The sequence below is a fragment of the Myotis myotis genome, unplaced genomic scaffold (assembly GCF_014108235.1).
Source record: "Myotis myotis isolate mMyoMyo1 unplaced genomic scaffold, mMyoMyo1.p scaffold_m19_p_2, whole genome shotgun sequence".
NCBI classification, from domain to species: Eukaryota; Metazoa; Chordata; class Mammalia; order Chiroptera; family Vespertilionidae; genus Myotis; species Myotis myotis.
The window spans coordinates 94,085,272-94,113,187 of record NW_023416324.1 but is presented as its reverse complement, the minus strand read 5'-3'; the positions used below and the strand labels follow the sequence as shown (position 1 = coordinate 94,113,187).

The following is a 27,916-nucleotide window of genomic DNA, read 5'->3' as shown; positions in this document are numbered from 1 at the left end:
CCTCCTCAAGTGGCTGCTGTGGGTTCGTGATCTGATGCAGGTGAAGTGCTCAGCACAGCAGTGCTCCTAGGAAGTTTTCAATGATTACTAGTTATTCCTAATTTATTCTCTGAGTTGTTCGACACACATTCCTTTTTAATTTTTTAAAATTTTAGACTTGTTTGATGAATTTTCTGAGATCTTAAAATTTTCAGCTTGAAAATGTTTTTATTATTTTCAGATAGCTTTTTCCCTTTGGCATTATTCTTGGAGTTTACCTTGTTGACACTTTATAACAATCAGGGATTTATTTAAGTTCATTTTACTGGTGTTTTATAGTTTGTAATGAAGAAGGTATCAGTGTTGCTGCTCATATTTTAATCTCCAGCACCTCAGAATGTGACTGTATTTGGAGATAGGGACTGTATTTGAAGTCATATGGGTGGACCCTAATTCAACATGACTGGTGTCCTTATTAGAAGAGAAAATCTGGGCACAGGCACGTACAAAAGAAAGACCATATGAAAACACAGAGAGAAGACAGCCGTCTATACACCAAGGAGAGAAACCTGAGCAGATCTTTCCTCCTGGCCCTTAGAAGGAGCCAACCCTTTGATACCTTGACCTTGGATTTTTGGTCTCCAGAACAATGAGACAATCTGTTTCTGTTGTTTAAGTCCTCCAGGCTATAGTATTTGTTAGGCAGCCAAGCACATGACTGCATGCCTCCAGCCACCATACTCTCTCTTCCAGGATAACTGCAGAGCATGCACCTGGTTTTCCAGCTGTCACCTGCTACCCAGCAGCCAGAGTCATGATCAGAAGTGTAGATCTCAACATATCACTCTTCCACACATGATCCTTCCATGGTTTTTCAGGTACAGACCCCAATCCTAACCATGGCTCTCCAGGTTTCTACCTCCTTCTCCAGGATCCTCTTGTGCCTCTCTCCTCTTCCTCCTTTGTGCCTCTGTTTATTCTCTAAATGCTGCTTGCTCCTTCCCCCTCAGGACCTTTGGACATACTAGCCCCTTAACTGGGAGAGTTATTTTTGTCCCGTAACTATGTGTGTATTAGTTTCTAACCCATTCTTTCCATTTCAGCTCAAAACACTCCCTTCCTCAGGGAGGCTTTCCTCTATTATATTATCACATAATTCCTTAAATGCTTATTTCACATAACATAATTGAAATTACTATAAGTAACAAATTTGTGAAAGTCATTATTCCTTTTCTGTTTTCCCTATAGATCTGTACTGTCTAATAGAACTTTGGATGCTGTTGAAAATGTCCCTATAATCTGTGCTAATATAGTCACCACCAGCCATGTGTGGCTATTGAGTACTTTAAATTTGACTAGTGGCCACATGTGATATTGATGTAAATTTAAGTTCAAGTAGCTTCATGTGGTAGGCTACCACTGAGTCAGAAACACAGCTATGGACTGCCAGATCCCACGCATGAGGTCAGTCTTTCTCTAACATTTGGCATTGGGCCGTCTGATTCAAATATCTGTGAAGGAATAAATGAATTTAACTAATCCTAATTTCATCAAGGAGGTGATGCATTTCAAACCGAATGTACTGCATAAAAAATATTACTTTAATTGGTCTCACATTCTCAGAAAGTCAAAGTCTGCTATTATTCTCCCTGTCACCTTTTCTCCTTCTAACAGAGAAATTCGGGTCAATGATAAGTAACTTTCCAGGGTCTACTCTGTAATGCAATCTGATTAAAATTAGTAATTTCTCATGTGGTACCTTGGGCTGGACTACAAGTACAAATAGTTTTTAGAATATAAGACCAAGAATGGAATTATTAATCTGATAGAGGCCAAATGAAAATTGAAAAGCAATAAGAGACAGTTACCTAGGTAAAAACTCAAAAAAGCTCAGAAAATTCATTAAAGAAATAGACAAAGATTTTTGGCTTAATTCAAAGATTGATAAAAACAAAACAAGTTTTGAATAGTAGGGCTGAGTTAACTCAGGTAACCAGAGACAACTTTAAATGGAGCCCAGCCTATGTGGCTCTGTGATTGAGCGTTGATCTGTTAACCAGGGGGTGACCATTTGATTTCCATGCTGAGGTGGGAGGCTCAATCCCCAGAAAGGGATGTGCAGGAGGCAGCTGATCAATAATTCTCTCTCATCATTGATGCCTTTCTCTCTCTCTCCCTCTCCTTCCTCTCTCTAAAATCAATAAAAACATATTTTTAAAGAAATAAACAGAGTTTCTCCAAGCTTAAAAATGGGTGCTTCCCAGCAGAACTGGTATATAATCTCCATAAATATAGAGCTAACTTCTAATTAGCTTATCAGGTAAAATTCAGAACACTCAGTTACATTTGAATTTCAGATAAAGAATGAATAACTTATTTGAAATTCAATCATATCTAAAAATAAACTGCATTTTTCTGTATTTTTATATGGTAAACCTTGGCCCTATTTTAAATACATGGGAATAAAATTGCCACAGAAGATAACAGTGTGCCAAGTCAGAATATAGATGTCATAACATAGAGTTCAATGCTAAGGAAGTGACTGGGAGACTTTCCTCTGTCTTGTCTATCCATTTCTGGAAACCCCATATTTTCTCATGATCATGTTCCCAAATAACTAGACCAAGTTTTACCATCTTTTAGAGTTTATTTCTGTACTGAATGATGACTCTTTTAATCCTGAGAGTTTCTGTTCTTCATAAAGCAGCAGAAAAAGGAAAATAGCTGAATAGCCTATGAATATAAGCTGTATAGTTTAAGAATAACAACTTTGTCTTAATATACGTCATAACCTTAGAATCTAGCACAGTGCCTGGTCTCGAGCTGGGAATCATTATGTTTTCTAATTCTATAGAAATGTTGTCATTCAGTTTATGTTGGAGATAGGGAGGGGCAGACTTGTCACCAATATTACTATGTGTAATTCATTTGTTTATTCCCATTGTTATTAACAGTTCCTCAAATATAAGAGGATCTCTGTAAATGCTCATCGTACTAAACTTAACTGATTTAAACCATGTGATTTCTTCCTATTAGGGTAAGTTTTTCTTGAGAAACATTTTTATTAGTTTTCATATCATAGAAATTTGGATCTGCTAACTACCTCATAACCACAATTATTATTTTATTACTCTTTTATTCCTTTGGGTTTCTTGTTCATGGTACACAATGCTCTCTAGTGTGACAGATCTTGGCGTTAGTAATTCCAAACCTCAACACTCTCTCATTGTCTAGTCCCATGCAATTACACGAGTATTTGAGATTCTGGCTTAGGAAAGTCAATATAAGTGAAGCAAACAAGGTGGAAATGAACAGAGTGACATCTGGAGTAGAGCACAGCCAGGATTCATATCTAGCCTTTCTCCAGCTGGCCTCCTCCCTCCTTAATCATCACCCTTCTCTAAGTCAGCACATGAAGGATCCTGGACTATTCACATGGGTTGTTAGAGTCTGTCCCCAGTTAACCTCCGGCCCCATCCAGGTAGGCAACACCAAGTCATATGCATTGGTCATTTCCCCAAGCACTATGGCTAAGTTTGGGTCTGATTTTGTATTTCCTGAAAAATGATGCCATGTGTAAACTTTTAAATAATCTTTTAAAATTTCTCTTTTTTAAATTTTCTACACAAAGTTTACAAACAATAAATCTAGATTGACCAAGACTCATTTAATTAAATTAAAGACAGAAGGAAAATGAGAACACTAGTTATCCAGGTGGTAGAATGTTTCGGTTTATGCACACTGTTTCCTGACTCTCTAAGATAGACTTTATGATTTTAATCAAAAGTATAAGCTTTCAGGATAATGCTAAGAGATGGTCCATTGAACTTCATTCTTAAAATATAAAAGACATTCATCATTCTACAATCCCTGCATTGTAAAATTTTATGTTTCCATTATAATTTTCCATTGCCCAAACTTTTGGCTACACTTCCACATTTTCTCAATAATGATTTCTTATATTTGGCTAGTCATGTTAAATTTAGAAAAAGCTGGGGCACTGATAACCTCTGCCCCAATTCCTCCTCTATTAGGTCCTTTCTGATGCTATCTTGGGCTCCTTAATCATGTTGTGTATCTCCCCATCCCTGTGTTCCACGTTCTTAAGCAATTACTTATTTGGATATCCACCCAGGCAGATCCATCAGATCTTTTAAGTCAACTCACCTAAATCTAGAATCTGGACCCATGGTTGGCAAACTGCGGCTCGTGAGCCACATGCGGCTCTTTGGCCCCTTGAGTGTGGCTCTTCCTAAGCCTTAGGAGTACCCTAATTAAGTTAATAACAATGTACCTACCTATATAGTTTAAGTTTAAAAAATTTGGCTCTCAAAAGAAATTTCAATCGTTGTACTATTGATATTTGGCTCTGTTGACTAATGAGTTTGCCGACCACTGATCTAGACCATTGGCTGCATAAGATGGGTCTTCTATTCCTGCATTAACAGGAGAGTGGACATTGTTAAGATACTTGTTGAGATGCCTCACTCTGTGTGAATGTTTTTTAAGTTGGCGGTAGAAGCACTCCTTGTTCATAAAGAGATATGGTTTCTGTGAAGAGAGAGGCCAAGCTTCCCCTTTCTCTCCTACACCTATCATTCGTGTGTGTGTGTGTGAGTGTGTGTGTGTGTTACACAATGATTACATGGAGCAGGAAGAAATCAGGTAGAAAAATAGTTTGAAGATTTTCAGGTTTCACCAGTGAATAAACCACAGAAGAATATTTCAGGGATTATTACTGCTGCAGAGAGTGAGTGGTGGAAATATGATGTGGAGCTTCTCTCTGATATGTGGACATAGAAGGTATATTCTGTTCTCTGTTTACCTCCCCCTTCCTGACTCTCATGGGTGCTCCTGCCCCACACTCAAAGCTACCTTCATGCCAAAATAGTCTCAAGTTGGACCTTTAATATACCTTTTCCTCTGATTCCTCCTACACTTTGCCTGGCTAGTCCTATTCATCCTTCAAGTTTCAGCTTAGGTATGTCACTCCAGTGAGGTTAGCCTTCCTCTAAACTCCACAATTGGGTCAGGAGACCCTCCTGTGTGTCCCCTCAGTGCTCTGTGCTTACATCTACCTTTTCTTTGGCATATCATCTTGAAGAAGAAGTTCTTTGTTCTCTCTCTCTCTCTCTCTCTCTCACACACACACACACACATACACACACACACACATTTAGATGATTACACCGAGACACACTTATACCCTGGGACAGATATGTCTATTTAGACACACACAAGCCAGCATACACATACACACAGGCTGTGAACACCTTTAGGGGAAATATTGCTTCTAGTCTATATAACCAGGATCCTTGCTTGGAGTAAGTGATCAATAAATCACTTGGATAGATGTTAAGTGAGAAATGAAGTGCCAGAAATATGCACCTCTTATGGTCAACTGTTATTAAACATTTAATCACAAATTTTTCCATCCATTCTGATTCTAATTGAGAGCCCAGTGATCATAACTTGAACTTTGAAGCCAAATTTCTTCTCCCCAGTACACCAAATCAGACAATGTTGAAACCTCTTTGACCAAGTAGCTGTCAAAAGCAAGGTAATTTTATCCTCTGATTTGTTCCTATCAAAGACTCTAACAAACAAACAAACACCAACAGTTCCCATTCCTGAGCAAACATTACTTCTATTGATAGGAGTCCACAAGATCATAGGCAAGTCAGCGTTTACCAACAAGTGAAGCAAGTTACTGCTAACTGTCCAAGATCAACCCATGATATTGATAAAACATCCTATCTAATAATAGACAAACATGGTAATTAACCACACCTCCACTACACTTCCCATTGGCTAATCAGGGTGATATGCAAATTAACTGCCAACCAAGATGGCGGCCGGCAGCCAGGCAGTTGAAGCAAACATGAAGCTTGGTTGCCCCGGCGATGGAGGAAGCCAAGGTTCCCCGCCTGCACAGCCCAGCTCTGAGCTGCACTCTAAGCACCAATGTTGCAATTATAGAAGCTAAACAAACCCCAGAAACTTGCTTTCAGCCAGCCAGCCTCGGAGCTGGAGTCGCAACAAAATTTCAATTACAGAAGGTAAATAAATCCCAGAATAAAAAAAAAAAAAAGGAGAGACTGGCCACTTCAGTTGCAGGCTTGGCCCACCTGAAAACAGCCCTCATCCCCTCATCCCCTCATCCAGGCTGGCCAGGCACCCCAGTGAGGACCCCAACCCTGAGGGGGTGCAGGCAGCCTGAAAACAGCCATCAGCCCCTCACCCACACTGGCCAGGCACCCAAGTGGGACACCCACCCTAATCTGGGACACCATTCAGGGCAAAACAGCCAGCCCCCACCCATGCACCAGGCCTCTGTCCTATATAGTAAAAGGGTAATATGCAAACTGACCCTAACAACAGAAAGACTGGGAATGACTGGTCACTATGACACACACTGACCACCAGGGGTCAGACGCTCAATGCAGGAGCTGCCCCCTGGTGGTCAGTGAGTTCCCACAGGAGGAGCTCTGTTCACCCACAAGCCAGGCTGATGGCTGCCAGTACAGCGGTGGTGGTGGGAGCCTCTCCTGCCTCCTCGGCAGCATTAAGGATGTCCGACTGCAGCTTAGATCTGCTCCCCGCTGGCAAGTGGACATCCCCCAATTGCTGCCGGGCTGCCAAAGGGATGTCTGATTGCCAGTTTAGACCCAATCCCCTGGGAGCAGGCCTCAGCTAGCAGATGGTCATCTCCCGAGGGGTCCCAGACTGTGAGAGGGCACAGGCCAGGCTGAGGGACCTCCCCCCTGCCTGGGTGCACAAATTTTTGTGCACCAGGCCTCTAGTATATATATAAAATGTCATGAACCACACACAATAACAAGGACTGAGAAATCTCAACCTCATGAAAGATATAAGAATATATATGTAATTATATATATCACTAGAGTCCTGGTGCATGAAATTTGTGGGGGGTGGGGTCCCTCAGCCCAGCCTGCACCCTCTCACAATCTGGGAGCCCTTGGGGGATGTCTGACTGCTGGTTTAGGCCTGATCCCAAACCAGCAGCTGGACATCCCTCTCACAACCCAGGACCGCTGTCTCCTAACCGCTTGCCTGCCTGCCTGCCTTCCTGATCACCCCTAACCGCCTCTGCCTGCCTACCTGATCACCACTAACCACCTCTGCTTGCCTGCCTGATGCCCCTCTTTCCTGCCTGCCTAATTGCTCCTAACTGCCTCTACCTCAGCCCCTACACCCAGGACCCAGGCTTCCCTCCTCCGGCCAGCCACAGGCAACCAGGACTCAGGCTTCCCTCCCTCTGGCCAGCCGCAGGCACCTGGGACCACGGTCGGCTTCACCTGGGCTGGCCGCAGGCACATAGAACCCCAGGCGACTTCACCCAGGCAGGCACCTGAGACCCTGGGCGGTTTTGTCCGGGCTGGCCACAGGCACCCAGGACCCCAGGCAGATTTGCCTGGGCCCCAACTTTGTCAGGAAGGATGTCTGGAATAACATCCAGAAGATGTCCAGTCTATCCAGCCTAATTAGCATATTACCCTTTTATTAGTATAGACTAGAGGCCCTGTGCATGAAATTCGTGCACGGAGGCGGGGGGTCCATCTGCACGGCCTGCACCCTCTCGTAATCCAGGACCTTTTGGGGGATGTCCGACTGCTGTGTTAGGCCCAATCCTACAGATCAGGCCTGAACCGGCAGTCAGACATCCCTCTCGCAATCCGGGACTGCTGGCTCCTAACTGCTTGTCTGCCTGCCCGATTGCCCCTAAAACTCAAGCTTCTTCTTTTTCTATTTTTAATATTTATATTTCTTCTGTATTTTTTTATTTTAAAAGTCAAGCTTCTTAAGAACATGAGGCATTTAACATTATTCCATATTCCTTACAGAGAGCTAAGCATGGTAAACACAGCAAATACTTAATACTTGTGGGCTTCTTTACAAACACTTTCCAACCAGGAATGTTTTAATAGGCAGTCTCCAAAAACTTGAACTGGAAAATCTAAAAGTAGAGTGCTCAGATTTCAGGCATCAGATGCTATTAGCAGGATTTCTATCCCAATTAAACTCTAATTCTTAGCTCTCAATAGTCTGGACAAACTTCCCTTTGCTGTACCCAAAGTTTCTTATTCGTCACTATCCCATTTCCTTTTTATTTTTTTTTTAGTTCAATGTTTTATATCCACATCAGTTTCAACTTACCATACAAAATCCACCTGCCTGCCTAGCCAGGCAGGCAGAAGGGGGGTCATGGCAGCATAGAAAACCAGGATTCTTGTCCCAAAAGAGAAGAAAATGGGTTTACAGTCAAGGAAACAAAATCAGAACCCAACATGATCAAGGAGAAGCCTTGAAACTGCATCAAGCGGAGGTGCTGTGAGCAGCAGTGCATCTCAGCTGGCCCAGCAGTACCTGCAGCAGTCTTGGTTCCTGGGAAGCCTGGGGTCAGGTAAGGCCCAGCTCTTGAGGTTATTTTTAATAATTTTGCTTTTTGGGGAGGAGGGCTTCTGTTCAGCAGCTCCATGTGGGGGTAACCAGTGCAGGTCTCACTTCAGGATTTGGAGGAGAAGTTGGGTCTGTGGGGTGGAACCTGTGGGACCTGCCCAGCCCCAAATGTCACAGCTGAGGTTCTTGGAAGTGGCCCAGCGAAGTTCCTTCCCGCCTTCTTCCTGCCCTCACCCCAAGTATATGGCTTAAAAATCAGGGCACCAGGCTGAGGCTGAACACCCCAGGGGCAGGTACACCAATTTGTAACATGGCAGGTACAGGAAGGGGGAGCTTAGGGGAACTGTAGGAACTGGTGGGGGCAGCCAGAGCCAAGTGAGGGCAGTGCCCATGGGGAAAGGGGTCATGGGGTGGAGGAGGTATGCTCCTCTAACAGAGACTTAGAGTTACAGAGAATAAGAGAGACAGAGAAGACAGAAATGGGGATAGAAAGAGTGACAGGAAGAGAGAGACTCAGAGAAAGCAAGAGAGAGATTGAGACAGAGAAAGATTCACAAAGGGGAGGCTGGGCTCGCATGGGGTGTGCCAGTGTGATGGTAAGGGTGTCGTTGTGTTGCACGAGGGAGGTGTGCTGGTAATGCAGCACCAGCTCCTTCAGAGACCCATACAGGTTGTAAGGCTCCGCAAAAGCCAGTGGCCGAGCAGTAGATGACACAGTGCTTGGTATCGCTGTCCATCACCACAGAGCAGCGGGAGGTACCATCCCGCTTGCTGTTCAGCATTTCCTCAGCCTGCATGAGGTTGATCTTGCCCACATACCAGGTTCGTTCCTCATGGTGGGGGAGGTCATCCTCATCCTCCACCAGTGCATACTGGTCTTCAGTCTCATTTTTGATTCCCAACCACTCGGTGATTTTCTTCTGCTGGGGACCTTTCTGGGTGAGCCATACCAGGTACTGGTCTCAGATCTTGCGTAGCTGCATGAGATCTGGCTTCAGGCTATTCATGAACTTATCTCCAAGGCCTGTGTCCGCAGCTCCTGTTCCAGCTTCCTGCAGCCCTCATGGATCTCAGCAATGCAAGACTTGAGCCGTTCTGAGTTCAGCAGGATCCTCTGCATCTCTTTTTCATTGCCCCCACACTGAAAGTGGTCCAGATACTCTTTGCTGCACTTCTCTTGAGTCTGGCCCTGCTCTTTGAAGATCTTGATGGTTTCATTGAAGACTTCAATTGTGGTGCGCTTCATCTGCAGTTCCTGGGAGGTGTGTGTGTACTCCTCCTGGAGCTGGTCATACTCACAGCTCTTGTCCTCTGCTTAAAACCAAGGTAACAAATAAATAATTTCCCGCCAGAAGTCACGTCCAAATACTGCGAGACTGAGGACTATAAGGTTGACTATGTACATGCTCAGTAACAGGCTCATGTTCTAGCCTTAGGTGCCCAGGCATCCTCCACAATCCCACAATCCCACAATCCTCTGGTCACATTCTTCCGGTTTTTCTAGCTCCTCCTTAAGTGGTGTTTCCTTCAGTTGCATTGCAACATCCAGGGCCTCTAGTTGGAGAGGATTTTTCTGTTCTCTGACATTGGAAATATTGGAATCAGTGAAGTTTTGGGAATACTGCCACTGCCATGAACATGTCAGTCCCAAGTGCACTCATGAAACAACCACCCATTCAGTCCACTGCTGGCGAAATCCTGGTTTGCAATGAGAAAGGTACTGTGCTGAGCTGTTTTCCAATTGGATCTTCCTCTTCCTTCCCCAGTACACTCCAAACCTACCCTGGGCTGACCACACAAACCCGCAGACCCTTAAGACCTTCCCCCCTATTTCTTTGTCTCCCATCAATCTCGCACCCTATCACATTGTCTAGGTGCGTCCCTAACCGCTCCCTGTTTGGTCGTCCATCCGGTCTTTCAGGACGTTTAGGAAGGGCTCTTTATAATAGGACCGGTGGCCCGGTGCATGAAATTCATGCACATTAAAAGGGAATTAATTTGTCCCAGCTGGTTTGGCTCAGTGGATAGAATGTCGGCCTGGGGACTGAAGGGTCCCAGGTTCGATTCCAGTCCAGGGCACATGCCTGGATTGTGGGCTTGATCCCCAGTGAGGGGCGGGCAGGAGGCAGCTGACCAATGATTCTCTCTCATCATTGATGTTTCTTTCCCTCCCTCTCTCTCTCTCTCTCTCTCTCCCCCTTCCTCTCTGAAATCAATAAAAATATTTTTAAAAAGGGAATTAATTAGAGGAAATATTTTAATATTGCTGTTTGCCCTTTCTCTATAATAGAAGTGTCAGAGATGAAAGGAAATTAGTAAAATGTATATGAAAATAATATACATTTAAAGAGAGATTAAATTTATTAATAAATAAAGAGTAACAAAATGATGTAATAACAGAGGCATGATATAAAAACAAAAACATGATATAAAAACAACAAAAATATGATATAAAAACAACAGTGATGCAAGAAATGACTGATAGAATGATTCAACTTATTCTAATATCTCCCTGTACAGCACATTAAGAGTGAAAACACTTCAGGATGCTTGACTAATTTCCCTTGTGATGAAGTACTTAGAACTTTAACTGTAACATCACATGCTCTTCAAACTCTAGAGAAAGCAACATATAACTGACCATGTGCGAAAACAGGTTCAGGTAGGAGTATTCTTACTCTGTCTAGAGTTTGTCCTTGTGATTTATTAATAGTCATCGCAAATGCTGGCATCATGGGAAACTGTTGTCAAATTAATTTAAATGGGAGGCCAGTGTCAGATGGGGACAAATCAATTCTTGGTATCAGAACAACCTCTCCCTCTGCAGATCCTGTTAATACTTCAGCTTAGATAATGTTAGGTCGTAATCTTTTGATAATAAATCTGGTACCATTACAAAGACCCTATTTACTATTAAAATTTCTCAATAGCATGATGATTGCACCCACTTTCAATTTTAATTTATGACACGGCATTCCCAAAGGAGTAATACTATTAAGAAATTTGATGGAACTTACAGAAAGAGAGACAAAAAAACAATCCCATTTACCATTGCACCAAAAAAATTAAGATACCCAGGAATAAACTTAACTAAAGATGTAAAAGACCTCTACTCAGAAAATTACAGGACGTTGAAAAATGAGGTAGAGGAAGACATAAACAGATGGAAGAACATACCATGTTCTTGGATTGGTAGAATCAACATCATTAAAATGTCCATACTACCCAAAGCAATCTATAAATTCAATGCACTTCCCATTAAAATACCAATGGCATATTTCACAGACCTAGAATGAACTCTCCAAAAATTCATCTGGAATAAAAAAAAAGACCCTGAATAGCTGCAGCAATCCTGAGAAAGAACAAAGTAGGTGAGATCTCAATACCAGATATCAAGCTGTATTACAAAGCCACTGTTCTCAAAACTGCCTGGTACTGGCACAAGAACAGGCATATAGATGAATGGAATAAAATAGAGAGCCCAGAAATCAGCCCAAACCAATATGCTCAATTAATATTTGACAAAGGAGGCAAGAACACACAATGGAGTCAAGATAGTCTCTTCAATAAATGGCGTTGGGAAAATTGGACAGATACATGCAAAAAAATGAAACTAGACCACTAACTTACACCATACACAAAAATAAACTCAAAATGGATAAAGGACTTAAATGTACAACAGGAAACCATCAAAATATTAGAAGAATCCAAAGGCAACAAAATCTCAGACATATGCCGAAGCAATTTCTTCACCGATACAGCTCCTAGGGCATTGGAAACTAAAGAGAAAATAAACAAATGGGACTACATCAAAATAAAAAGCTTCTGCACAGCAAAAGAAACCATCAACAAAACAACAAGAAAGCCCACTGCATGGGAGAACATATTTGCCAATGTTATCACCGATAAGGGTTTAATCTCCAAAATTTATAGGGAACTCATACAACTTAACAAAAGGAAGATAAACAATCCAATCAAAAAATGGGCAAAGGATCTAAATAAACACTTTTCAAAAGAGGACATTCAAAAAGCCAAGAGACATATGAAAACATGCTCAAAGTCAGTAAACATCCGAGAGATGCAAATCAAAACAACAATGAGGTACCATCTCACACCTGTCAGACTGGCTATCATCAACACATCAACAAACGACAAGTGCTGGAGAGGATGTGGAGAAAAAGGAACCCTTGTGCACTGCTGGTGGGAATGCAGACTGGTGCAGCCACTATGGAAGACAATATGGAGTTTCCTCAAAAAACTAAAAATGGAACTCCCATTTGACCCCGTGATCCCACTTCTAGGAATATATCCCAAGAAAACAGAAACACCAATCAGAAAGGATATATGCGCCCCTATGTTCATAGCAGCACAATTCACCATAGATAAGATCTGGAAACAGCCTAGGTGCCCATCAGTAGATGAATGGATTAGAAAATGTGGTACATCTACATAATGGAATACTATGCTGCTGTAAAAAAGAAGGAATTCTTAACATTTGCAACAGCATGGATGGAACTGGAGAGCATTATGCTAAGTGAAATAAGCCAGTCAATGAAGGAAAAATACCACATGATCTCACTCATTCAGGGATAATTAAGGCCATTATAAACTTATGAACAAAAATAGATACAGAGGCAGAGCAGCCTCGAACAGACTGTCAAGCTACAGTGGGAAGGCCGGGGAGGGTTGGGGGGGCAGGAGGGGAGGATAAGAGATCAACCAAAGGACTTGTACGCATGCATATAAGCATAACCAATGGACATAAGACACTGGGGGGTAGGAGAGGCCAGGGGATTGTCAAGGGCGGGAAAAAAAAGGAGGCATACGTAATACCCTTTGTAATACTTTAAGCAATAAAACAATTAAAAAAATAACTAAAATAAAAAATATGCTAGGGTTCTTCATCAGACTTCTCCAAACTCACAACCAACTCTGTGGACCACCAAGCCAATTTTAGAAAAATACCTAAAACTAATGCCATGTTTCTCTCAGTTCTTCTTTGGCTGATGGTCTCAGTCTTATGCTTGAGGCAATGAGGTTTAGTAGAAATCAGTAGATTTGGAAGTGAATAGATCTTGGCTCCAATTCTCACTTCCCACTTCCTAGCTGAGTGACATTGGCAAGTTATTTCATTTCCATGCTAAAATAGTTACTCCTATTCAAGCCTCCGCAGCACTTTGTACAGATGGCTTCTAATGAATTTTGAGTATGCCATACCATCACTCACTCTGATTAATCAAAAATGGGAACCAAATCCATTCTAATGGTCTCATACAGCATTTAATTAAGGATACTGTCAACCGAACTCCAAGAAACAGGATGAAATCAATCTGCAGACTTGACCTCTATCATACCCAAGGATCTTGACCAAATCAGCTGGAAATACAAACAACAAAAAAAACACACAAAGAATCCCCCAAAACCAACAACCATAAGCCATCAGTAAGCCATCAAGGTCTACCTTAGAAAGCCAGATGGTATTCTCTACTTTCTTTATTGGCCTTGTACCTGGCCTAGGTATTAATTCTGGTACACAGGATACATCGGCTATTGCATATTACCTTGGCCCACAAGGAAGTTGAGAACAATTCTATCATCCATAACCATACTGGCCAGTGAGTTGAGGGTCACCTGAATGTATTGCAGGGCTAAAGTGGTATCACTGATGGCTTCAGCTAAAGTCAGGAACAAATTCCATAGCAACGTTTCTAGGAGAATGAGCCTTAAGATAGGGATAACCTCCTGTCAAGTGTGCATAAATGAGTCAGCACCCCTCCAGGAAGCTCCCCCTGTACCCAAGGATACCCTTGTTTTGGAGCAATCTCCACAGTTATCTGATGACTACTTGGTATATTCGTGATGCTTCCCTAAACACCTGAAAGTTGCTTAAGACCCTCCCTATGGTGCAAGGCACCATGTTTTCAGGGAGAAAGGCAAGTTTGTGCCTGGCTTCCACATGGGGATATCCTGGGAGCATATTTGATGCCCTGTTTACAATTGTTGGGGCCTCCCAAATGGCACCTACATCTCTCAGAAAATACAGGTTGACGGTCCCTAATGTGGCCTTATGGCCACCTGGTAGGCCTCAGAGCTCTCAGTTCACTTAGAATAATTGAAACCAGTCCTTATTTTTAAAAGACTGCCTAATGGCAATTAGTCCAATCTGTCCAACATGCCTACACAACAAGCCAGGTGGCATTTGTCCTCCCCATAGGATGACTAATAGCTACAAGGGAGGTGGGAGGTTCTGGAAGTTGTGACATGTTTTGCATGGAAGTATAGGAGCTGAAAGTACTGATTTTTCCAATAGACTTCTCAGTAGATTAAAGGAAATGGCTATCAAATTGTGATCAGAGTCACCTAGTGGGGATGGCAAAACCAACAATCAGTCAAGTTTAGGGAGCTTACAACAGTTTGGGAGAATTTTACTACGCCATTCTCCTCTGAGAGGAAGGCTCAAAGAATGACTCTTTTTTCAAATGTTATATCTACGACCATGTCAAACCAACAAAAGAATCCAGGTGGCTAAACCAGAATTAAATGTGAATGCTTAAGGCCTCCCTTTGGCTAAGGTGCCACCTGAAGGGTGTGGCAACCAGGTTGGCCTGGGGATGCTGTTAGGGCAAAGAAAACATACCCAGCACCAGTCAGGGCATCAGAATACTGAATTTTCAAAATAAATCTATACACACTCCCCAAACCCTCATTCTGATCATTACTCAGTAAGAAACTATAATTAATTTTATGTCTTAACTTGACTGGAACACGAGACCCCCAAATATTTGGTTAAGCATTATTCTGGATATGTCTGAGAGTGTTTCCAGATGAGATTACCATTTGAATCAGTGCTCTCAGTAAAGCAGACTTCCCTCTGAGATGTTGGTGGGCTTTCATTCAATCTGTTGGAGGCCAGAATAGAGCAAAAGTCAGGGTAAGGTACAATTCACTCTGCCTGTTTTCAAGCTAGGACATTAGTCTTCTGCCTCTGGACTAGAACTTACTCCTGGTTTGCAGGCCTTCTGACTCAGACTGGAATGATATCATTGGTTCTCCTAGTTCTCCAGCTTACAGAAGCAGATCATGAGACTTCTCCAACTCCTTAATCATGAGCCCATTCCTTATAATACAGCTCTTTATATATGCACACACATACCCTATTTGTTCTGTTTCTTCAGAGAACTCTAACATAGCCGTCAAGAGGAAGTGATTGCTTTCAGTGGACAGCCATATTTAGTGACCAAACTGCCTTACTAAAATGTATTGACCAGGATGGGGTTAGAGAGGTAGGGTCAGAAATCTTCTGAGTACATTTTTTAAATAGGCTGTTCCAACAGTCAATAAAAAAAGAAAGAAAAGAAAAGAAAAAGAAATTTGATGGCAAAATTTTCCTTTTCAGCATCATCTGTTGAATCAATGGAATCATCACGCAAATATATGTGAAAATCTCCATCGAGTATATCCAAAATTTCTTCATTTAATTTTTGAACATGCTCAGTTTTTGGACAAAGAATTGCATATTTAGATATATTTTTAATATTATCTATACATATACTATTTCTAAATGTAGCTTCAATAATAGATCCATTACAAATCATTTCACAGGGGATTTCAGTAATATCCATTCCTAAGTGAAAACTGCTATTAAGTTTGCCATCTCCAAGTTTTACTAACCATTCACTATAAGCAGAATCCTCTGATCTCATATTTGTTGTAAGAGACAACTTTCTGAAACATCCCCAAACATTACAGTACTTTAAACTCATTTGTACTATGGCCGATCATATAGCATGTGGTACAATACTGAGACATAGTCGAAAATCCCCTCCAAGAAGGAGAATTTTTCCACCAAATACAACATTCAAATTCATAATTTCTCTTAGTAATCTGTCTATGGCATTAAAGCATGACTGGATGCCATGATGCATTCATCAATAATGAGAAGTTGGACCTTTTTAATAGTTTTAGCAACTTCACTGTTTATATTGAGACTAGAAATTGAAGTTTCATTTAATGGAATTGGTAATTTATATTGGGAATGAAAGGTTCTTCCACCATTAAGTAAATTTTCAGCAATTCCTGTAGACACTGTAGGTAAAACAGTACCACCACGACCCCTAATATAATGTATTAAAACTTTATAAAGATATGCCTCCATGCTCTGAGGGCCGGTTCCTGCCTCAAACCTCACCCTCACCAGAAACAGATCACGGAGGGTGCAGCCATTGCTAAGGTGACCCCTGCAGGACTGACTTCCTTCTGGTTGGTCAAGCCTTGGTCGTGACGGGTGTTATACTCAGGGTTTTTATATAAATAGATAATATATATTATATATACCATATTTATTTAGCACAACATACATGTGTAGATAGATAGATGATGGATGGATAGACAGTTGGATAAATAGACAGATGGGTGGAATGTAGAACATATTAGGGGAAAACAGCCTGTTTTATTTCCTTTGATGTTGTTGATGATATGAGAAAATTTGCTGTACACTTGTGCTTTGGGTGAGGTTGTATGGAAGCTGTGGAGAAAAATCAGTAATTGGAAAGGTCAAGCAGCACATTTCAGGTCCTTTGGCAAGCTTACTTCATTCTGGGACAAGGTTGGGTGGTCATGGGTAGGAACAGCCAATTCAGGCAGGGGCTGGAGTAAGAAGAAATGAGCTGATCGTTCCCTTCCCCACCCAGTGGCCCCAGACTTCATCTCAAGAAACCTTCAGTGCCTCCCAGTGCTTTCTGAAATAGGCATTGTGTTTCTTTTATTTTCCACACCCTCTAAGCCTGGGCCTTGGGATCCAGAACTCTGTGCAAGATAATGATGATGATAATATCACCCTGCATTTATATTGTACTCTGCAAAGCGTTTTCATACTACAAGTTTCACTTGGCCCATGTGTTTAAAGATAAGCTGCCTCCATGCCCCACAGGAAGGCTGTGGTGGCCAACCCCCCCTTTCTTTCCTGCACCTCCCACCTCCGAGGCCATTGTCCATGACAGTGACTCCCCTCTGCCATGCCTGGCCTTCCAAAGACAGTGTCCCAAAGACCCACACATTGAAGAGCTTTCTGAAGCTTATTTTCTTGCTCTAAAAGAAAGTTCTTTGTTTTTGATAGCTCAGAATTTTCCTTCAATGCTCATTTTTCTCTCTATAAGGTAAATCTGAGGATCCCTGCTCCTCCAAGTGTGATCTGGGGACCGGCAGCATCAGCATTGCTTGGAGTCTGGTGAAAATGCAGTCTCTGACCCTATTTGTGGGCTTACAGATATGGGACCTGCATTCTCACAAGGTCCCAGGGGACTCACGTGTTCATTAAAGCTTGGGAATCTCTGTTATAATGGTCCTACATACAAAAAGTGTTTCAAATACATTTTTTATATTTTCAAAGACATTTTTTATATTTTGTTGATAAATGAATTGTTGGTCATAAGTATTCACCCCATAGACTTTGTTCGTTAGCTTTGCTAGCTTACAGAGTACTGACATTCCAGATGCTTTGAAACTTGTAGTAAGTTGGGCAGAGGGTTTTTGCTATTGACTATCACCCACTTCTAATACTGTATTGATTCTGAAGCTCAGAATCAGTGACTGGGCCTGAGGGAGTGTCAAGAAGTGGGAGTATTAGGGGAAATTGTGGACTGTTTTTGCATATTGTTTGGGACAAATACTTTAATTCCTGGGTGATATTGTATTCCTGGGTGTTAATGTATTCAGAATAATAATATGCACTAAGAGAATGAAGCTTTGTTTACAGCAGATGGGAGATTAAATTATGATGGTCTCCTATATACACAGGTTTCACAGTACATCTACAAAGAGGAGGGGAGCCATTGTTTTATTTGTCAGGGTGCATTTTAACTTTACCAGAAGAATTAGAAAGGCGGCGCTTGAATATCAAGTATAACTGATAGAATGGAAATTTACAATGGCGACGTTCCAGCGCTTGGTGGGGGAGCCACACAGAGTTGCCTCAGCGCATCTTCACAGTGAGCAGTAGTGATGTGTTATGGTCGCGTCGGCAGGCCACACAGTGGTAAAGCATTGCTGCATGGCTAGAAGAGCGGCTCTCAGCACATTCATGTCCACTGTTCTTGGCCTAGAATTTGAAATACAGAATATTCTCATTGAACACTTTTTAAAATTAATAACTCAAAGTCATGTTTCAGAGTTTTGCTAATATGTCCAGAAAACTGACACATTGGAGAAATGTTTACCTGGGCACAGTTTCCAAAAGGAATGAAGCTTCAAATCATGGCCCCAGATCTCTCTATCCAGGCCCTCAGACCAACTTGCGGAACATAAAATACTAAAAAATGTGCCTGGGAGAGCAGCAGCTCAACTAGTATTTGCTGAACCAGCAGACAAGGGAATTTGTTTTTTCAAATCCCTTTACCTGCTTTCCTGTAATGGTGAGTCCTGTCGATATGGCATGACACCCTGGTGGGCTAGTTAACAGACACAGGCAGAGTCTGGCAGGAGTTACAGCAGGAATTAGATCATTTTTAATGTTTTCATTGATTTTTTAGAAAGAGAGGAAGGGAGAGGGAGATAGAAACATCAGTGAGAGAGAGATAGCTGCCTCCTGCACTCTGGGGATCGAGCCTACTACCTAGGCCTGTGTCCTGACCCAGAATCCTACCAATGACCTGTCAGTGCATGGAACAACACTCAACCGACTGAGCAACACTGGCCAGGCTGGATCATTTTCTTAAAAAAAGGGCTGTGTAAAGGTAACTGGAAGCTGAAAAAGTAAGTTCTTATTCAGCACAGATTTATTGCTGAGTCAGAACAGAACTCATATCCATGAAAAAGACTCTTGATAAAGTGAAACTTTTTTCTAATTATAATATATTATTATTGTAGAAAATGTATAAAACACAGTAAAGTATAAGAGGAAATTGAATTTTGTCATCCCCATCACTGGGAGATAGCTGTGGCTATTATTTGGAGATGTTTTCTTTTAATATTTTCTATGCACATACACATTTATAAAAGCAGAATGATTAAATTTCTGATTTTATATTTTACCTTTTCTTCTAACATTGTATCATAAAGTATTTTTCAGTATCAATGAACATTCTTTAAAAATACCATATTAAAGTCTGACTGTACATATGCATACACAAAATACATTTAAACATTCTTCTAGTGTTGCTATTCTAAACAGTCTATGTAAATCAGAAATTCACATTTCAGATTATTTTCTTGGTGTAGTTTCTAGAAAGTTGAAGAGGCTTTCTAAAGAACAGCAGTACACTCATAAGTTGAGGTGAAGCTATAGAAAAGCAGTGCTGGACAGAATCCTATGTGCCTCGGGCCTTAGGCCTTGGCTCAGCCTATCAAATTGCTGGGCTTCTCTTTGAGGGTTTCTTAAATTTCCTGGCTTCTAAAAGACAGGGAATTTCTCTAATATTTACTCCATAAGCTAAGGAAAAAAGGAGAAGGAGCAATATTATTCCTTGAAAGAGAAAGTAATATATTTTTCATCAATGTGATTTTATCCCAAATGTCTTTGAAGGACTAGCATCTACTCAGGTTCATAAAATATGCTTCAACCTTACAACAACCTTTTGATGGAGGCATTTGAGGTTTGTTATTATAAACTACAGGCCCAGCGCATGACAGTGGGGTTGGGGGGTGGTTGGTGTCCCTCACCCTGGCCTTCACACTCTTGCAGTGCGGGAGCCCTCAGGGGATGTTTGACTGTCATAGAGGTGGGAGAAGCTCCCTCCACCACTGCTGTGCTCACCAGCTGTGAGCCCGGCTCAGGGCTTCTGACTGAGTGGCACTCCCCCTGTGGGAGTGCACTGACCACCAGGGGGCAGTTCCTGTGTTGAGCATCTGCCCCCTGGTGGTCAGTGTGTGTCATGCAGACCAGTCATTCTGCTGTTCAGTTGATTTGCATATTAGCCTTTTATTATATACGACTAGTGGCCTGGTGCACGAAATTCGTGCACGGGGGGGGGGGCGGGGGGGGGGTTACCTCAGCCCAGCCTGCACCCTCTCTAATCGGGGAACCCTTGGGGGATGTCCGACTGCTGGTTTAGGATCCCAATCCCTGGGATCCCCCTAACTGGCAGCCGGACATCCCTCTTGCAATCTGGTACCACTGGCTCCTAACTGCTCACCTGCCTGCCAACCTGATCTCCCTAACTGCTCTCCCTGCTGGCCTGACCCCCCTAACTGCTCTCCCCTGCAGGCCTGATCGCCCCTAACCACCTCTGCCTTGGCCCCGCTACCATGGCTTTGTCCAAAAGGACATCCAGAAAGTTGTCTGGAAGTTGTTTGTTCTAATTAGCACATTACCCTTTTATTAGTATAGATTCATTTCAGAGAGGGAAGGAGATAGAAACATCAATGATGAGAGAAAATCATTGACTGACTGCCTCCTGCACACCCCACACTGGGGATTAAACCCATAACCCAGGCATGTGCCCTGACCAGGAATTGAACTCTGGGCCTTTCAGTCCTCAGGCAGAGGCTCTATCCATTGAGCAACATTGGCCATGGATACACTTTCCCTTTCCACTGGGACATGTTCTCTTTGCTGGAGCTGAAACACTGAAGCTGTCTCACTGGGGCAGAGTGGGGTGCAGTGGGTTGGAGTAGGTGAAGCCCCCTGAAAGCTGGAGAGGGGCCTTTTTTAACAGACAGACTGTTTCATGGCTGTGCTGCCTCGCAGTTGAATGGCCACACTGTTGGGCTGTGCTACTGTCAGTGTGAGTTTACACAACTGAACTGTCTGCACGGATAGCTTCCTCCTCACCACACCCCCAAGCTGGGGGTTCCTCTTAGGGTTGAAGTGACACCGACCACCCTTGGTTGGTAGCCCAATCGGCCACTTTGGAAAGAGAAGTGGGGAATCCTGATTTTACTTGAATGCTCCAATTTCTTAAGTTGGCAACTAATGCGAACTTCAGATGTTTGGGCCAAACCAGAGAGGTGGTCAGGTCTGGTGTCCAGGCCACTGGGCAGCACTGGGCTCAGCCCAGCTGTAAAGGGACCCTAGGTGTCTGGGCAGGTGAAGGGGTTGGGGGTACGCTTGGGTAATTCCGATGTCACCCCACTTGGTTTTTTGGGTTTTTTTTTCCCCACTGATCACAATTTATTATAATCCGTTGGCAGCATAGATAGATATTAGTTACTAGAACTATGTCTTCATAGAAGTGGACACTATGTAGCCATTCTATGGGGAACTGTGTGCACTTAAGCATCAGCATGATCTTTCAGTTTCTTTTTTTGTTGTTGTTAATGAAAATAAGCTTTATTACATCAAGTAATAAATACATGCAAAGATGCAAACACTATTAGTCACTGTCTTCCAGATGTTTGGATCCACTGATGGGAAAGGCAGAACTGAAATGTACATACATCCTTAGGGGAAATTTCAGGGGTCCTTGTCAGGCGAGGTTCAATAAATTGCTCTTTCTTCTGTATTTATAACTTGTGCATTTTAAAGACTGACTTCAAAGTGCTAATAGTCATGCAAATGCTTAAGCAAAAAAAAAAAAAAGTTGCATTGAAAAGAATTTATACTGTGTGGTGAATGGGCACTGGCTACTAAAGCGCTGCCTCAGGACTCACTGAAACAAACCCTCAGAGTTGGATCAGCTCAGAAGAGAAACATAAAGAACCACGTGAGTAACAGAAATGTATCCAGAAGAGAAACACATATCTGGGAAGCCAACTACAGTTTGTTGTGATAGGTAACTGACATGCATCATGTAAATCAATGCTTTAAAAAAACACACAAAATGCCCTGGGTAGTTCCTAACTAATATGTAAATCTAATAACTGCAAAAATCTCTTCTCCATCTCAGCAATGGGAGGTTCAGAGCCTGATGAACCCGGGAGGGGCACGGGGAGGAGAAACCAAGCTGTTACCATTTTGAAACCAAGTTTCATCTGAAGGGGGTGCAAGCATGAGCTGTCACTTCTTGGAAGAAGAGGGAAAGCCTTTCATGCTGACTTAGGGGCTAGGACCTGGTGTTCTGCTTCATCTCGTCCAAGCACTCCTGAACCAGCCCTGTCGTGTGGATGATGCCTTGTTTCAGTCTCTCCATCGTGCTCTTGCTGCCCGCTTACATGAGTCAGATCTCCTTCCCTAGTTCTTCGATGATGACCAGCAGCTCAGCATATTTGCTCTGGGGCACCTGGCTGTTCTCTGTTCCCTGTGTCTTAGAGATGGTGGTCCTAGTCACTCAGCAGCTGGCGGTACTGGGAAGACGTTGCCATGCTGGTGGAAGGCGGATGAACGCTCCCAGAGGCCTTGATGGAGGTGGTGGGCATGTGCATGGTCAACTTCAGTTTGTAAGACATCCATCCCCCCAACCCCCCCTCCCGCTGCGGGTCGCAGGCCCCATGAGACGGCATCAGCAGCAGTGGCGGTGAAGCCAGGTGGTGGCGAGGTGGGCCTGGGGTCTGTGTGCCTATCTGTGCGCCTGCCCAGCTCCCACACACTTTTTGTTGTTGACAGCTCGGGCGCACTGAAAAATATGGCTGTCCCCTCACCCTGACACTGCCTCAGTATCATGATCTTTCAGTTTCTTGATGTTCTGCTTGTGCTGCTCAATTTCTTTCTGCAGATGCCCAAATCTCCTTTTAATGCTGAGTGATGTCTTCTTCATGTTGTTTCGTCAAGGCTGCCAGCTGTTCTTTAATCCGCTCTGGGAAGTATCCTTCCTCTTCAGCCTTCTCTTTTTTTGTGAAGATCCCCATGGCTTCTCTGATTGCGCCTGCCTAAGAGCTGAAATTATCTGACCATTGCAGCCAAAGCCTCTGGCTTGCATGGCCCTCACCCCCCACACTTCCAGCCGCAGATGTGCCACTGATGCAGAGACTGCCCTGGTTGTCAGTGCTGCCCAGTTCCGGACCACCCCACTTAGTTTTAAATGCAAACCTGCCTTGGACAGGCCTTGAAGGTCTTTTTTCCATGGCAATCATGGGAAAGCAGGCCAGCCAGGGCTCTCTCTGCCTCCGATCACCATGGTGATCACGGGGTAGCAGGCCAGCCAGCACCCACAGCCCCGGATGCCGGCTGGCCTCGCCAGTGGCTCTCTCTGCCTCCAATCCCCAAAGCAATCACTGATCACCAGCTGCCTTTGCCCACCCCCCACCTCTTGCCTGCCGCCTGGGTTTCCCATCCCTTTCGCCTCCCAGCATTGCGGCTATGTATGCAAATTAACCGCCATCTTTGTTGGCGGTTAACCACCATCTAGGCTGGCAGTTAATTTGCATATCTCACTGATTAGCCAATGGGAAGGGTAGTGAAGTTACGGCTAATTACCATGTTTCTCTTTTATTAGATAGGATAGTTCTATCTTAAATAAGAATCTCATTTTAAAATTATTTTAAAAAATCAATTCTATTATGTCAAAAGGTCTAGAGCAAAAGCTTATTTTACTTAATTTAGAGCATGCATTGGCCCTTTCTGAAATGAAATAACTTCAACCCAATTTTAATAATAATGCATTGTTTATGTGTATGGTATATATATAGCAGTGGTTCTCAACCTTCCTAATGCTGCAACCCTTTAATACAGTTCCTCATGTTGTGGTGACCCCCAACCATAAAATTATTTTCATTGTTACTTCATAACTGTAATTTTGCTACTGTTATGAATCGTAATGTAAATATCTGATATGCAGGATGTATTTTCATTGTTACAAATTGAACATAATTAAAGCATAATGATTAATCACAAAAACAATATGTAATTATATATGTGTTTTCCAATGGTCTTAGGTGATCCCTGTGAAAGGGTCGTTCAACCCCCAAAGAGGTCACGACCCACAGGTTGAGAACCGTGATATATCTAGTAATGTGTCACAAGTATACAGGGTGTCCCAAAAAATGTATATGCATTTTAACAGCTGATAACTCACTTAATATTTATTCCTTTCCAGGTTTAACTAATTTGACATAATGGGTGAAGCCAGACTAAGCTTTGAACAAAGAAAATTTATCCACTAGACTTTTTTATGGGGATGCATAAAAGATAAAGTTTACAGTACAAAACTGGCAATAGTTGACAAATTGAGGGTGCACAATATTGAACTAAATGATTCTTGACACCCATATAGTAATTTGCAGTTTACAAAACATTTCAAACCATGATCTCTTTTCTTGTCAAAAGAGAAACCTAGGCATGGAAGATATTATTTCAGTTGTTGGTGAAAATAAGATTAACTAAATTGTCCAAGGCCACCTGCCTGGTTCACGGGTTACTACATGGTCCCCCACCCCAATCCTTAGCCACCTTCCGAACACTACCCTCCCAACCCCCTACACAGCTTCCCTAAGATTCTTTGTGAACTTTATCACTGATTAATCAATTTTGGTTTCAGTTTCCTCTTTCAGAACAAGAAGATGACTCTCTCCCCGCCCCTCATAGAGCTATTACAAAGATAGATAAATTAGTCTGAAAACTGAGCTCTCTCTCTCGCACACACACACACACACACACACACACACACACACACACACCAGTACACACACTCACTCACACATCTCCTATTTACAGAAAGGATTTGAGGTGGTTGATACCCACATTAGTGACAATAGTAGTTTCACAGGAAGAGAAAAGAACAAAAGAAAATATGAAAATTAAATTATAGAATTTCTACTATATTTTATGTCATTTAAAACATTCTATTTTTTTAATTTCTTTAAAATTTTATTGACTTTATTGGAGTGACATTGGTTAATAAAATTATATAGGTCTACTATTTTTATTACACACTGCATGTTCAAATGCAGATGATGTCAAAATGAGAATATTCCTTCTCATCAATGACATTTTAAAGATCACCAACGAATCAAAAAAATATAAAGGTCCTATGCGTTAATAAAAATATGAAATAAGTAGATTAAAAAAAAAAGAACCCCAGTGTGGGAATATGAAGAAGAATGGCACTAAGGATAAAAAATGTAAAATATAAAGTACAAACTCAGGGACCAAAGTTTCCAAAGTCCCCCTCAGAAAATAATATGTGTAGACAGTACTGAAAGCTCTCATTTCCTGGGACCTCACTTTCATGATCTGAAACAAAGAAGCAGACGTATTTTATGGGTTGTTATTCAGCATGTGGATAGTGCGCAGGAGACTGGTTTTGTTAAATGACTTCTGTAACTTTACCCAGCAAAATCTTTTCAAATAGTAAACCTTGGAGCAAATGAATACAATGTGAAGTACACTGCAAATATAAAGTGCAGTGTAAATGCTTCATGACGGGGTGATGAAAGCACAGATGATGTCTACAAATTGCCAGTTCTACCTGACTCCACCACCATAGAGTGAGTTTGGCAACTGTAATCTTGCAAAGTACAGAGATTTTGAAAAAGTGTACATAGACCCCTTTCTGACAGATGTTACCTCTCCAAGCAACACCTGATACATAAGTCTTAAATAATGTCAACACAAATTTAGCTTCTTAGCCATCAAGCCAGGGACAAACCCACCTCCCCTCTGCTCACTGGTAGCCTCACAGAACAGACACAGCCACTTTCCTGATGGGCCCTAATCCTGCTGGGTTGAAAGCATGACTTTCTAGATCAGCAGTTCTCAAGCTGTGGGTCGCGATCCCTTTGGGGGTCGAACGACCCTTTCACAGGGGTGGCCAAAATACATCCTGCATATCAGATATTTACATTACGATTCATAACAGTAGCAAAATTACAGTTATGAAGTAGCAACGAAAATAATTTTATGGTTGGGGGTCACCACAACATGAGGAAATATATTAAAGTGTCGAGGCATTAGGAAGGTTGAGAATCACTGTAGATGATAGTGACTTCAAAGTCACCACTCTGTTGGAGCTTGCATTGTCATGGAGTTTGTTGCTTTCCAGATATGGCTTGGTTTAAATTTCTGGAAGGGGATTCTTGCTTCTTCCCTCTCACCCATTCTTTCTTTTCTTTCTTGCAAAAGTAAAAAGTAGAAGGTCTCCTAAGTAATCATTTTGTCCTTGCTACTAGTGTCCCCTGTAGCTTAAGTGGTGTGGTTACCCAATTCTACCCATGCCTTTTCCCTAAACAGGGAAACTTATTTTAGTAAACAGAGGAAACGAAATATCCCACAAACAAACACACAAACAAGCCATATACATATATATATATATATATTCTAATAAAAGAGAAAAGTGCATAATGCATATTGACTGTACCTTCGCTATGCCCAAAGCCACGCCCACCAGCCAATCAGAGCGAATATATGTAAATTAACCCAATCAAGATGGCGGCTGGCAGCCACGGAGTTGGATCAAGCAGGAGGCTTGGTTGCCCCGGCCATGGAGGAAGCCAACCTTCCTGCCTGCCCTGGCCGACTGTGGCCTCTGCTAAAGGCAATGAAGTTTCAATTATAGAAGACAAATAAATCCCAGATACCTGCTTCCAGCCAGCCTCCACTGGGAGCTTGAGTGGCTGGGGGCTGTGGCCAGCCTGCAAACAGCCATCAGCCCCTCACCCAGGCTGGCCAACCCTCATGGGGTGAGGGTCCCTGCTGGGGGTCTTGGCCAGCCTTCAAACAGCCCTCAGCCCCTCACCCAGGCTGGCCAGGCACCCCAGCAGGGACCCCCAATTTGAAGGGGGTGTGGCCAGTCTGAAAACGGCCTTCAGCCCCTCACCCAGGCTGGTCAGGCACCCCAGCGGGATCCCCACCCTGATCCGGGACACCCTTCAGGGCAAAACAGCCAGCCCCCACCCATGCACCAAGCATATAATAAAAGGGTAATATGCAAATTGACCATAACAGCAGAACGACTGGGAATGACTGGTCACTATGACACACACTGACCACCAGGGGGCAGACGCTCAATGCAGGAGCTGCCCTCTGGTGGTCAGTGCGCTCCCACAGTGGGAGCTCTGCTCAGCCACAGGCCAGGCTGACGGCTGCCAGCACAGCAGTGATGGCAGGAGCCTCTCCCACCTCCTTGGCAATGCTAAAGATGTCCGACTGCAGATTAGACCTGGTCCCCACTGGCAAGTGGACATCCCCCGAGGACTCCTGGGCTGCCAGAGGGATGTCTGACCACCAGCTTAGGACCGATCCCCTGGGGAGTGGGCCTAAGCCAGCAGGTGGACATCCCCCGAGGGGTCGCAAACTGCGAGAGAGCACAGGCCGGGCTGAGGGACCCGCCCCCCCGAGTGCACAAATTTTTGTGCACTGGGCCTCTAGTGTATATATATACTAGTATATACTTATGTATTCTATAATGTGTAGTTACACAATAAAAATATACTATATACTATATATAATAAAATATATACAATAAAATATACAATAAGAATAGACATCTACACTAATAAACATAGAAATTGGTGTCACTCCGCTACATCCACCAGCCAATCAGAGCGACTATGCAAATTAACCCAACAAAGATGGCAGTTAATTTGCATATACAGGTGCTGAACGAAGACTGAAGGCTTTGGCCGGAGTGAAGACTGAAAACTGAAGAGTCTTGGCTTCTCCACTGTGGCTGGACCAAAGGCCTGGGTCCCGGGTGCCGGAAGAAAACTT

General features: G+C 42.9%; 2 pseudogenes; both read right to left on the bottom strand.

Moving 5' to 3' along the window:
• LOC118675594 overlaps window positions 1–15,588 on the bottom strand; it is a 32,905-nt pseudogene extending 17,317 nt beyond the window's left edge.
• Window positions 15,589–22,376: 6,788 nt separating this feature from the next.
• On the bottom strand, window positions 22,377–22,719 carry LOC118675300 (annotated as a pseudogene).
• Between the last annotated feature and the right edge of the window lie 5,197 nt (window positions 22,720–27,916).